Here is a 12,289-nt window from a genome sequence, read left to right on the forward strand (position 1 = left end):
AAACCTATTAAGGCAAATTATTTTTTCAGAATTCCTTATTTGTCCTTAATCTTTTATAACGATCTTTCAAATCTGATTTTCTTCTTCTTCTCGATTTTTTCACGATCGTCGTTTCCGAGTTATTCATCTCGTCTTTTATATATCTTTCATCTGGATCATTCGAGCTATTCCGAGTTATTTTTAATAATTTTCGACAACATTTGCTCTGATATCCATTATCTTTGATGACATCGTTTCTCTTATTGTCATCTTAGACAATCAAGATCGTGTATACTGCTCTGTTGATATCATCTCAGTTTTTCTGGTTTCAGTGAATATTCTAAATATCGTTTTCTTTGAACTATTTAGTTGATTATAAAATTTTGTTTAGAATTATATATTTCGGCGTGAAGATAGAATGTTTAGTATATATTGGTATTATTGTACATCCTGTATTTGGTTATGAAGATCGTTGAAGGTTTTGATTACTGTTTATGTTGATTTAAGAATTTATATTTTAGTATGAATGTCGTTTGAGTTTTTTGTTGTTTGTAAGAATTTAAGGATTTTTATTTCGTTTTGAAATTTTAAGAATCACTGTAAGATGTGTAAATCATTATGAAGATTGATAGTTTGAAGTTTTTTAGGATAATTTTCATTGAATTACTTGATCGTTTACCTCTATCAACATGATCGTTTAACAATATACAGACGGTCGTTTTGTTATATGAACACGATCGTTCATCTTTATGAACACAAACATTTTCAATATTTTGTATGATCCGCATCTTTAAACGATTTTGTATCAAATTTAATACGATTGTTTAAATGATGAGCGTCTAAAAACGATCGTGTATCAATTTCAATAAGATGGTTTAAACGAACAGTATCTTTAGATGATCGTGTATCAAATTGGATATGATGATTTAAACATAAATGATCATTTAATTTATTATATACGTTCATGTATTTGTGTTAAACGATCGTTTAGTATTTATTAACTTATTTGCACGATGGTTTAAATGATTAGTGTCTTTAAACGATCGTTTAATATTTATTAACTTATTTGCACGATGGTTTAAATGATCAGTGTCTTTAAACGATCGTGTGTTGGTATTAAACGATCGTTTAGTATTTATTAGCTTTTTTGTACGATGGTTTAAACGATCAGTGTCTTTAAACGATGGTGTGTTGGTATTAAACGATTGTTTAGTATTTATTAGCTTTTTTGTACGATAGTTTAAACGATCAGTGTCTTTAAACGATTGTTTAATTTATTATATATGATCGTGTATTGGTGTTAAATGATCGCTTAGTATTTATTAACTTCTTTGCACGATCATTTAGTATTCTCTTATTACATGTAAATACTTAATTATATTTTCTTTTTTTTTTCCAGATTAGAATGTCTATTCCTATTGTTGTTTTTTATGGAGGTCAATGAAATGGCTGCAATGTTTATGAGAATTACTCAGTGTCTAGAATTTTGGTAGATATGCGAGTCAGCTTTAATTCTTTGGTTTCTTTGATATGTGAACAACTTGAATTGGATGAATCAGTATAATTATCTATTTTACTTGATTTTGGTAAAAGTAATGTTCAAACTGTGGTGCCGATGAAGAAGGACAATGATGTTGCTTGGTATTTAGCTTTTGTTAAAGATGCAACTAGTAGACATCCATTAGTTGCGCATGTAAGTGTTGATTGTTTGGGAACGTCTTCTTCATCTAGTAGTGTACGAGAGAATGTTGATATGTCACTGAATATAAGTTTTTCTTCTTTTGTTTCAAATGATGAAGTTATAAGAGACATTTCTTATTATTCTGATTTGTAGGAAAAAGTTTATTTGAAAGTAAAGAAGTGCTTTCAAAGTGTTTTTGCATAATAGCAGTGAAGAACAACTTTCAATTTAGGACTACAGTATCAAATTTGAGGTCTCTTGAATTTAGATGCTGCAAGAAGGCTGCAAATGGTATGTAAGGACATCTCGTTAGAAGAAGAGTGATTTGTGGATGCTACGAAAATACACTTTTGACCATGATTGTTCATTGAGTACTGCCCAAAGTTCTCACATGCAAGCTTCTTCAACAGTAATTGGCAATTGTTTGATAGATGATTTTAGATTCATGTCTACTGATCGTTCCATTGCTAAAGAGATTGTGCATAAGACTCGTATAAATCTTGAAGTTAATATAAGTTACCAAAAAGCTTGGAGGACAAAAGAACATATGGTAAAGATATTACACGGTGACACAGTTGAATCGTATGCATTGATTCCAAGACTCTTTGATAAATTTGTTGAATCTAATCCAGGTATGATCAGTTTTTTATATCAAATTTTAATTGATTTGCAGATAGATGTGGATAGACTAATATCACAGTCTATCTAGATAGACTAATATTAATATTGGCATCTTTGATATTCTTTCTGTTCTTTTTTGTTTGTGCCGATAGAAATGTGTTTTTAATTATTATAAGTACATGCACTATTTTAGAAATGGATGATAGTGGTCATTTCAAGTTTTGTTTTATGGCTTTTGGTGCATCAATTGAGGGGTGGAAATACTGTAGACCTATTATTTCTGTTGATGGGACATTGTTTAAGTGTAAGTTTGGTGGATCCTATTAACAACTTCATCACAAGATGGTAACAATCAAATCTTACCTTTTGCTTTTGCCATTGTAGATTCTGAAAATGATGCATCATGGACATGGTTTTTTTAGAAGACACGAAGTAGTTTTTTAGAGCGAGCTAATTTAGTCATTGTTTCTGATAGGCATCTTAGCATCCCCAAATGAGTTTTAAGAGTGTTTTCTGATGTTGAGTATTGTATGTGCACAAGACATCTTTTAAGTAACTTGAAACTTCATTTTAAGGATCCACTACTTGATAAGTATTTCTTTAGCTGTGCTTATGCCTACACTGTTGAAGAATTTGAGTACCACATGAGATGCATAGAGTCTGTTTGTTCAAATATTAGAGATTATCTTAGTAGTGTTGGTTTTGAGAAGTGGTCTCGGACATATTCACGTAGACGAAGGTATAGAATGATGACATCAAATTGTGTAGAAAGTGTAAATTCTGTGTTTAAAGATCTTAGAGAACTACCTGTGGCAACAATGCTTTGTTCAATTAGGGATGTATTGCAAAAGTGGTTTTATGAACGAAGTAAAGCTGCTTTTACAATGAAGAGTCATTTGACCTTTTAGGCTGAGAACATTCTACGTTTAGAACATGAAAAGTCGAGAAGATTATTGGTAAGATTATTAATTTATTATTTATTTTTATCTCAAACACTTAGAGATAAATTGCTATCTTTGTCTATTCAATAGATAAAGATAGTAATTTATTTGTTCCCTTCTCAAATAGGCACTAATAGATTAATATCTATATATATATATATGATGTATACAGAGATTGGAATCTATTTCTTCTTATGTTATTAATTGTCTTTATTTGTGTTATGTATTAGGTTGATCCAATAAGTACAACTGAATACCAAGTAACGGATGAAAATCGACAGTTTATTGTGAAGTTAAACGTGGGATGTTGTAGTTGCCAAGTATGGAATGTTGAAGAAATTCCTTGTGCACATGCTCTTGTTGTTCTACAAATGCTTAATTTAGCTAGATACCTATTCTTATGTATCTGAGTTTTATTATAGAGAAACACTACAGCAACATAAAATGGTTGTATTCAACCTGTTGGATCTCATTTTGATTGGAGAGTTGTAGATTCTGTCATGAAAATATTACCTCCAGTTTTTAAACGGCAGGCTGAAAAACCAAGAAACAAATAATTCCATCTGTTGGGGAATTTAGTAGTTCAACCAGATGTTCCAATTGTAATCGTAAAGGACACAGTAGTAGGACTTGTAAGCAAGACAATGTTTGAACAATTAATGAAAATGCATACTATCTTTTTTTCATTTATTATGTATACATGTTTGATATTAAATTTGATGGAGAGTTGATATCGTTTAGACATTAGATATATAAACGATCGCTTAATATTTTTAATGTTTATTAAGAAGATCGTTTAGACTTTGCTAAACGATCGCTTAAAGATATATGCACGATCTTTTACATTAGTGTAATACATATAAACGATCGCTTAATATTTTTCACCTGTACGTTAGGAAACCGCTTAATATTCTTTTAGATATTAGTGTGGTTTATATAAATGATCGCTTAATATTTTTTATGTTTATTAAGAAGATCGTTTAGACATGATCGCTTAAAGATATATGCACGATCTTTTACATTAGTGTTATACATATAAACGATCACTTAATATTCTTCACCTGTACGTTAGGAAATCGCTTAATATTGTTTTAGATATTAGTGTGGTTTATATAAACGATCGTTTAATACTTTTTATGTTTATTAAGAAGATCATCTAGACTTTACTAAACGATCGCTTAAAGATATATGCGCGATGGGTGTTTCTGTACGCAAATGTTTTTATATTTTTATACAATTGTTTTGTGATATGTATCTAAACGAATACAAACATTAACTCAAAAATACAAGAACCAAATATATATTTATTTACCAAAATTATTTATTTGCCCAAAGTTCCAGTATATACTGTTGTGTAAACAGTTTCATGTTTTTGATAGGTAGACAATCATGGTTAGCATTTGTAAGAAGACATTCAATAAATTTAGAACAGAAAATGACACCATCCAATGGACGCCCTTTCTATAATGTGGTAGTTGATCTGAGTACTGGCCAAGGGCCATATTTGAATCGTTTTGAATGAAGGTCCACTTCAATTGCAATTGCGAGTGAGGCGATGCATCGTGTAGGCATTTCAAGAGCTTGATCAACAAGTTTCTTCTCAACATAATTTGGCATCGAGTCGAACATGTAGATCTTGCATTTCCTCATATCAATTGCAACAGCCAACCCATGTTCTTTTATGTTGATGTAGCCAATCACGTAGTTGACATCTCCTCACCCTGGTTTTTCTTATAAATCACCAACAGATGTGTTGAAATAATATTCCAAATCTTTTTCTGTCCATATATTTAAGTGTCTTGTTGTGTCTTTCCAATCAGCTTTCTTATTGTCTGCTATCAGCAGATGAGTATCAAAAAGACGTTACCAAACTATGAAGTGTGGCTTATTGATTCTAGTCTTGAAGAACAAGTAAAAAAATTTAGTCAAAATATAGTTATGTAGTATAACTTCTATACAAAAAAAAATAAAAAAAATTAAAGAATAACAACTTACTATAAACGCGGAATCTATTGCTCTAAAAGTATACTTGCAAAGTTTCTTGATATACAACATTTTTTCTGCAAGTGGGATAATAGCAAATCCATGTTCTAAAAAGAAAATTAAACGATCGTTTAGTAAATGAAAGAAGAGTATAAGCGATCGTTTAGAAAATACAAGTGATCGTTTACTTACTAAGCGATCGTTTAATATATATAAATGATCGTTTAGTGAATAGAAGCGATCGTTTAGAAAATATGAGTGATCTTTTACAATATTTTTTTCCTTACTAAGCGATCGTATAATATATAGAAACGATTGTTTGGTTTAGATAAAGTATGTTGTACTCAATCATGTATTTTTATATATAAAATGAAATTTGGAAAGAGTGCTTACGTCTTCTAGTATCCATGTGTTTTCTTCAAGCTTTTTGAAAAAATCTTTCTTTCTGGTTGTGGAGACTACTTTCCTTTCTTCATGAGTTGTTTTTCTTGATCATTTCCATTATAGGTATTCGTTCCATAATTTTTCATCCACTTGCCACATGGGATTATATCTATCTACATCAATGATTTCGTCATCTAGTACAGGTATTATCGGTTCTGATATGATCTCAGTAGATGTTGTGGGTGGATTAACTTGTTGATCTTGATCAGACACGTTTTTATTTGCTATTTTACATAGCTTTCTTCTATTCTTTGGTTTTTGTTGATCTTCATTTGTTTCCTATAATGCATAATGTTGTTAACTAAGGAAAAAATAAAAAACAATAATAATTGATTCAAAGTACTTCAGAGTTCTTTTATATACATACCGATATAGGTTCTAAATCAATTGTAAAACTTTCTTTCTGAGTTACTGGTTCATTTTCAACCAAAGTAACTGCTTCATTATTTTTTTGAATCTCAACCTATTGTTTTGTTGTTTCCTGTAATGTATGAAATAAGACAAGTAAGAAACTATTAATTTAAAGGGCTACACATTTTGTTGTGTATACATACCAATTGAGATTCTATTTTTTCAGTTGAGGTAGATTGCTGCACATTTCCAATTGTTTGATCCTCAGTTACTTGTTCATTTTCTTTTTCTTTTTCTATCTCAGCCAAAGTAACTGGTTATTCATTTTTTTGTATTTCCTACAATGCATAATATTAGATAAGAAACAAACTCTTAATTGAAAGGACTACACAGTTGTTGTGTATACATACTAGTTGAGATTCTTCATTTACATTTGAAATTGATGGTGACACCTCATGAATTTATACAGTTTGATCCAATGAAGCCATTACAGGTTGGTTGAGAGTACTACTTGATGATGGTAGGATCTCACAAAGTGGAAGAGGTTGGCTCACAAGTGGAAGGGTAGTAATCATTTCTGGCAGGTATTTTTCTTTCTGACTTTGAGCATTTAGATTATCTGATATATCTCTAATAGTCAGTAGCAAGTCTGCATCCCTGTCGTCTATGCTTATATCACCACTAGATTCCTCTTGATGTTCCCTAAACAAAATGAAAAAAAAAGTAAGAATAAGAAAAAAAATACAATTGTTACTTATTCAGAATGTAAGCAATTTTGAACATTATAAAGCAGTAAACAATGAATGAAATGTTAACCTTTGAGTTTCCATGTTATGATCTTGAGTGTGTTGTTCTTCAACATATGGCTGGTCATTGCTCATCATATATTCTCTATTCTAATGATCATCATTTTTGTCCATATTATCTTGATTAAATCCATCATGAAGATCATATTGGAAGTGATGAGTATCATCATTGCCGATTTTGATTTTGATTTTGATTCTAATAAATAAATAAAAATGAAAATAAAATAAAATAAAAATGATTGCTAAACAATCGTGTATAAAAAAGTAAACATGATGTACAATACCTAATGATCGTGTAACTATGATAAACGATCGTTGAAATTTGATAGGCGATCGGATATTTTAGTTACACGATCGTTTATTTAAACAACTAATAAACGAAATAATTTCTGAAAATGAAGTTTAACTTAAGCAATCTCTCCAGCATTTGCTTCATATCAGACAGCTCCAATGACTGCTTTCTGATTGTGTCATCCATCTTACAGACTATAGAAGTTAACGCGGATACATCCTTATGAACTTCTTTGATGTCCTTTTTAGTCTTTTGTAGGATTTTGAATGATTTTAATGTTCTTTGTCATTAGATCTCGGTATTTTTTCTTGGTCATTGGATGCATTTCGGACTCATCAGCCACTGTTTGTCTTTTTTTCCTTCGTGGCGCCAGTTGTGGATATGAGGTTGATTGCAAGTTGTTGTTGTCCAATGATTGATTGTTTCTTGTATCATCAGGAGTAGTGTTATCACTGTTGTTAATATCTGGCATGGATTCATTGTCCTCCATTTCCATGTTATCATCCCCTCGAATTTGACTTTCCATAAAAGCTTTCTCTTGGGTTGACAGCTTGAGTTTAGCTTGAACAACAGTCTGCAATCAATGTTACATTCAAAGAATTGTTAATACGTTGTATATCAAACAATCTAGTAAACGATCGTTTATAAAATAATATGATACTCGATATGGTATTTGACATAAACGATATTGCATTAAGCTAAATGATCATTTAACAAATGTAAACGATCGTGTAATTGGTTTACACGATCGTGTAATTTTGTTAAATAATCGTGCAATTGTTTTAAATGATCGCCGAAAAGTTTTACTTACATTCTTATTGTCGATTATGTTCTTCTGCAACATTTTGTAAGATGGAGCTTGTGTGCAATTACATCTTAATATTCTAGGGATTGATCCCTTGTTGTTTTTTATGGCTAAGTGCTCACTTGCAGTTGAGAGTATTTCATAAGCCCACACCTAAAACATTTAAACAAATATGTTAAACTTTGATGTTTTAATTTGTATTTAATTAAAGTGTTTAAACAAATAAAAACCTAAAAAGCAAGTACGTAGCCTTTTATGTTGTAGTATGCCACGACTTTGAAACTTTTTTCCCTTTTTAACTCGTATGCTTCTTTTTTCCCTTGTAGAATTGTCTCCAAACTATCGAGCAAACGAGTGTAGAAGAAAGTTGACCAATCAAAGTTCTTGAAAACTTCTTCATCATCAACTTTTCCCAGAATATCCATATCAAACTGTGTTTTTTATCTTTTCCGACCATCACAGTTTCTATAAAAAGGGCTAGGGCAACCTTCACAGCATCTACATCATTTGTAAACTCAAAGTTTTTGAAAATTTCTTCAAGTTCGAAGCACGTTATTATTTTTTTGTTCTCTGATCCAAATAGAAGGGTCTGTAGGCACTTATTATCATAGTCTTTCTCCAATGTTACTCTGGTTGGCCATAACCCGGTTATGATGAGGAATTCATTTTGGATGAAACAGACATTCTTCTAAATAGAAAAACAGATTCCATTTGTGTTGGCTTCTTCAGGTATCTGCCTCAGCAAGAAGTGATGGAACAACTGGCCGTTGAAGACCATGTTGACATTCAATAGTGAACCGAAAATTGATTTGTGGAACATTTGCAGCTGTTCCTTGGTCAGTTTATCTTTAGTAAGACAGCCAATCTTGTGCACTTGGCATGAGACAGTGGCAGGAAAGTATTTGTTGATAGGTACAACCATTCTGAAAATAATGATCATAATATACTTTCGTTATATACACAATCGTTTATAAAAAACTAAACCATAAGCCTTAAAATTAAACTATCGTTTACTTGATGTAACAAATCGTTTGATCCAAACAGAAAGTAATAATAAATTGAAACATTTATCAATCTGAAGAATAGAAGTTTAAACAAATCTAAAAACCTAAACGAAAGAATTTAAAAACAGAACGATAGTTTTTCAACACAGAAGTCAAAACGTTTGAAATATAAAGAAGAAAAAATGTAATAACATGAAGAGAAAAGTTCTTGGAACTGAAAGAAATATTATAGTAGGAAAAGTTCAGCAAAATACCTTTTGACGTTGAAGAGAAAAATGGACTGAGAGAAGAATGAAATTGGAAATCTTTGAGACGAAATGTTGAGTGATCAGTGCGTTTGTGTATTGCGAAGTGACGAAAAACGAAGAAGGCGAAACATATATATTGGTTGTTTTTACGAAATGGGTAATATTGTAAATTCACGTACTTTTTTAAAATGTTCAATCGCATTCTTTACTGTTTAATGTATATATATAAACGATCGTTTAATTAAGTCAAAACGATCTTTTAAAAAATGTAATTGATCACGTTGTTAAACGATTGGGAAAACATATAATGTTAAACGATGATGTTGTATAACTAAACGATCGTGTAGGATATCATTTATAAGATGTACAATTTACGCGATCGTGTAGTATATTATTTAAGCAAATATGTATATATGCGATTAAGTGATGGTATTGTTGAATATGAATGATCGTGGTAATAAATGTAATTGATCCCTTTGTACATTTTACAAGATAGTGTGGGATATAAAGAGTAAAATGGAATACAGATTTCTCGAGTATAAAATAAAGAAATTTTTGAAAGTTAAATTTAATGATTTGAAACTTTACAAACATTATAAATCATCTCTAAAATATTGAGAAATTTGTAAGTCGAAGGATGGAGCAGTATCAATGTATTCTTGAGTTGACATTCTTCTTTCGTTTCTCTTGCTGCTTTCTCTTTGTGTTGAGACTTTTGTCTTTTTTTGCTGACTAACATTATCTTCCTTTTTCATTTCTTTAATTTCTCGCTTGTTTCCTTTTATTTCAACTTCTTCTGGTTATTGACTGCTATCAGTGTCAGTTTCTTCTTGTGGTTCTTGACTGCTATCAGTGTCAATTTTTTCTTCAGTTTCAGTTTTGTTATTAACAAATTCATCTTCATCAATCAACTTTTGTTTTCCTTTTGTTGTCTCTTTTGTATTTTCTTTCTCTTGTTTTTCTATTTTTTTCTTCAACGATTACAATATTTCCTAATTGAATCTAGCTTCATTCTGTTTTGTCTTCTTGGCTCCTATTTTCATCTTCTTCTTCTATTTCTCCATCTTTAAATTCAATTATCTGAATGTAAAAAGAGAATGTGTTGTCAAAATGATTGTGCAACAAAATGTAGGCAGCCGTGCAATACAAAGATCGTTTAAATATGTATATAAAATCATGAAAGCAGCTGAGTAGCAAACAATTAAAAAATATATAAATGAAAGAATTACAAACTAAACAAATAGTCGTGTGAAATATATAAACGATCGTTTAATAATATAATTAAACGATCATTTAGTTATGTTAAACAATTGTTTAATTATGTCAAATGATCGTTTAGTTATGTTAAGCGATCGTTTAATTATATTTAAAAGATCATTTAGTTATATTTAAACGATCGTGAAATTAGTTGTATATTAAACAAAGCAAAACCTGTGTCAATACGTGTGTTTTTGGTGTTCCTAAATGAATAAGCCAGTTGTAGTTTTTGTCTTCTTCATCTATCTGCAAGCACATACAGTAAGAATGTTCAGATACATCACGAAGAAAACACATCCAGACAGATAAATTATATCTGTCTATACAAGTTATTTTTAGTGTTTGGAAAAGAGTAAAACCTGCGGCAATATTTGTGTTTTGGGTGTTTCTAAATCTGTAGTTGCATATTTTTTCCAAGCTACTTTGTGTTTCCAAAACAGCAGTTTCCTATAAAGAAAAAGAAACAACATAATCGTATTTTATTTTATTTTGAAAGTGAGGAACATTAAACAAAACAAAGGAGTGGAAAATGAATAAGGCACTAACCGTAGGGCAATTTGCTGTTGCATACTTCACCATTGTATTAACTTGTTCATCATCATCAAGAAGATCAAGGCTACAAGTAGGTGGTATATTTTTCTCCATGACTTTTGTATATGCAACTTCTTTCTCATTCTATTGTTGTTGAAGTTTGGCTTATGGTGGTGGAACATTCAAGCTTGTCATAACCATTGTCAACATGCATTTTATTTCTTTTATTCCTTGTCTTAATAATATTTGTTCTGTTTCTATTTTTTCTTGATTTTTTCGATTTCACTTATTTCATTTAAGATTTTATTTGTTTCATTGTTTTTCCCATTTCTTTCTCTTTTTTTTGTTGTTGCTCTGCTTTTTCTTTTCTTTCCTGCTTCTCAATATTTTTGAAATATCTCAAAATTGTTTGAGACTCTTCTTCTGACGAGTCTAGAGGTGTCATGGAGAACTACAAATAAAATGATATTACATTATTAGTGAAAAAGTAGTAGCAAAGGTATTGATAAACAGTGATCATCATCTATTCAAGATAGAGATGGATAGAAAATCTTTTATTGTCTATCTGAATAGATATATATATATATATATAAGCATGCTCTAAGTTTACTTACATTCTCATATTAAAAAATGTCGATTTTTAGAGTCCTTCAGTCACTTGTTTCCAAACATTCCCATGTTACAATTGGTAGCCCTTCCTTTGTAAGCTTTCTTCCAAACCCAACATCTAAATTGGAAAGTCTTGGTATTTTCTCAAAAGCTCAATAGACTAAAGCTAGGGGAAATCCTTGAAGATATATAGCATCCTTATCACTGTAGGATGCTTTTTTCAAGAACTGATATGTTAGGATGTATGATAACCTCTCCCATGGATAACCTTTGAAGATTTCTTCATTATCCAATATGTCTAGATGTAGGAGATTTATGTGGTTGTGTTGCTGTTTGGGAATTAAAAATGCTTCTAAGATATAGAGGTTAACTAGTTTTTCTTTCAATGAGTCTTCCTCATTGCACAACGCTTTAAAAGTTCTTTCTATATCTCTTCTTGTTATAAAGTCTTCCTGATGGAAAAGTGCATTTTTCAGACCATTTTCTTTTCTTTCTCCTAGATTTCTTAGGGAATTTTTGACCTTTTAGTCCAATCACAAAACAAAAGTCTTTCAGCCCAAATTCTACTATCCATTGAAGTTGAAAGCAAGGACATTAGTTTTTTTTTGTATGACATTGTTTTCTTAATAGAAAATTCAGGAATTGTGTTGATATTTTGGCCATTTTAATGTTAAGGAACTGGCCAAAATAATATTTTTTTTAAAGGTTTTTTTGGCCATTCCAATATGTCTAGATGT

Source organism: Cucumis melo, chromosome 6 (assembly GCF_025177605.1).
Source record: "Cucumis melo cultivar AY chromosome 6, USDA_Cmelo_AY_1.0, whole genome shotgun sequence".
Classification (NCBI taxonomy): Eukaryota; Viridiplantae; Streptophyta; class Magnoliopsida; order Cucurbitales; family Cucurbitaceae; genus Cucumis; species Cucumis melo.